Source organism: Haplochromis burtoni, unplaced genomic scaffold, assembly GCF_018398535.1.
Source record: "Haplochromis burtoni strain Fernald_Lab_line unplaced genomic scaffold, NCSU_Asbu1 Contig_121, whole genome shotgun sequence".
Classification (NCBI taxonomy): Eukaryota; Metazoa; Chordata; class Actinopteri; order Cichliformes; family Cichlidae; genus Haplochromis; species Haplochromis burtoni.
The window spans coordinates 474,845-477,476 of NW_024582482.1; the positions used below are offsets into that span (position 1 = coordinate 474,845).

The 2,632-nt window shown below is 37.3% G+C and overlaps 1 protein-coding gene across 3 annotated transcripts in view; it reads left to right on the forward strand.

The window, feature by feature from the left end:
* The window catches only part of plekhg4 (pleckstrin homology domain containing, family G (with RhoGef domain) member 4), an 81,105-nt gene that overhangs the window by 26,000 nt on the left and 52,473 nt on the right, over positions 1–2,632 (forward strand). The window lies entirely within an intron of this gene.

A 2,632-nucleotide genomic window follows, 5' to 3' on the forward strand; every position in this document is an offset into this window, starting at 1 on the left:
ATATGTTTTTATTGAGCAGCACAGATCTAGCTTAACACAGGCATTTTCCCTGACTCAGAATGGGCCTCTGGGGTAGATAAAATCAGTGTTAAATACGACTGTCAAAGCCACTGGGGGATTTCCGTACAGCCCAATTATTGTTGTATCTTTGGCTATGACCACACGTACCCGGGTATTTTTGAAAACACAGATTTTTCTATGCGTTTGCACCTTTCGTCCACACGTAAACGGCGTTTTTGGTCACTGAAAACGGAGATATTTAAAAACTCCGGCCAGGATCTTATCTGGCCAGCCTCATGTGTCACACACAGTATCTGAGAGGAAACCTGACTGCTGGAAGTCAGACTATAGTCTTAGATATCATCATTTAAATGATTATTCTTTATTCTTTTATTTGATTTAAGTATAACAGTTTTCTGCAGACTGATTTTTTTTTTTTTTTTTTTTTTTGAAAGTGTAGCTGATGCTTGAAGACAAAAATACTTCCATGTGTGATGTTTGCAATATCCCCAAACCGTCACATCATCTAACAACTTCAGTTAGACTTTTCTTTGTTTAAGTTTAGGAGTCTGGTAGTCATGTCTCAAGACGTTGTGACGCGTTCTGCCTCATTTTTCCCAAATAAATGTTTGAAAAATTCACATTTTTGTTTACAGGCAGCATCCACGGACTCAAAGTGTACGTAATACTTTAACACTGACAGCTTTTGTGACGGAGAGCTAAAATTCCACACAGTCTCATGATATATAAACTCTTAACTTCATGCAGTCTTTAGCTGCAGGAATGATAAATTAGGAAAACAGATTAAAATATTTGCCTTTTTTTTGTTAGTACTTTCATTGGCTCAATGTGATCATAGTAACCAGGCTTGTTAATATTGGCTCATTCTTTGTAATAATATATTTACAGTTAGACGAGAAGGAAAAGCAGAAACCTGAAAGCTGTGTTCATTTGTATACAGGCCTTTGGTTTGTCTGGATACTAACCGTGGTGTCCTCCCCCCCCCCACTTCATGTGCACTGAGCTGTATAATGAAGTGGGAGTCACACCCACGACCTTCACTTCACCTCCTGCTCCCACTAATGAGGGAAAAGTCTGGAGGTTTCTTTGTCCTGGCCTGTATTAAAAAGTAGGCCTGTGTATCCAAACTTCAAATGCTCTGAAGACCCCCACAGACCCCCACGGACCCCCTGTGTCAGTGTTTAATGTATAAATCAATGAGTCTCTCAGACAGGAAACTGTCTTCCTGCTCCTCCTCTGACTCTGGGGGCAAATTGATCATTAGCTTTACATCAGTTGAAAAGTAACCATGTTCACAGACGCTGCAGAGCTGCTCCTGCTCTTTGTTTGATCTGCTGCACAAATGATGAGTATGTTGAATAGTTTGAGTTTACCTGACCCGCTCACTAACTAACCGGATATTAACTTCGGTCTGCACTCATGCTGCTGCAGCTTCCTTTGATTTCCTCCTCAGAAGCCTCAGAGCACCTCCTCCCCTTCTCTGTGCACCCATAATGCTTTGTGTCATCATGTAAGGAATCAGAAGCTCTTTTCTTTGTTGAACCGTAAGAAATCAGTCATCTTTTATTTACCGTATGTTTTAAGTGCATCATAGCTTCTGTGCGGGGGGAAAAGGTTTTATATGTGCAGCTTGTTAAGCCACAGGTTACCGAAATAACTGAGTAACCTGCAAACAACTTGGCTTTGTCCCAGGAATGTGCATGTATACATTAGGTGATTTATATAAATGTTGGTTATATGAATTTGATTCTACTGCTGCAGTTATAACCACACACCAAGAATACTTGTTCAATCAGTCAAATTAATTTGAATTTGATCTGTGACAAACTGAAGATATTTAAATATTAGAGGTTTAGTGTGTAGCCATCACCTAAAAAATAAACAGGAGCACTGAGAGCACGCTCTGTCATGAAATAGTTAGCTTGAATTCAAATATTTATCTTACCACTCTTTGGACTAAATCACCAGATTAAAGATTTTCTGCTGCATTAATCAGTTGACCTTTTTGCAACTTTGCAGGGTTTTGCCTTTTATAATTTTAATGCTCTTTGTGGAGTTTTGATCAGTTTTTTCATCACCTACTCACCACGAGTAGGTGGCACTCGTGGGGAAGAAGAGTCACATGATCCTGAAAGACATAAAAATAAGAAAACAATTACCCAAAGTTATGTTTGAGTGTCCTTTAACCTCCTGACAGCTCTAATGGAAAACGTTTATTTTGTTGAAAGCTTTTTGCTAAAATAAATAAATAAACAAATACACAATATTCTTTTTTTTAAGTTGGAAAATCCTTAGTCACAGCAGTTAAGACAATAAAAAGCTTAATAAAATGGCAGGTACTTCAATAATATAAAATAAGACATACTGTATAAGAAAATGGATATCAAGGTAAAAACTAATCTCAAATCAAAACTGCAAAAAAACTTCAAATGAGGGAAAATTTAAATAAAATAAGTAATATTTTACTCTCAAACTTGGATGAGCAAAAGTAAACAGATAAAATTCACATTTCAAATAAACAGATGTTCACCTGAGTGGTGCGCAGCTAAATGAGTAAGATAACATGCTAAATGACATAAAACAAATGTTAGTATTTTCTTTTTCTGGTTTT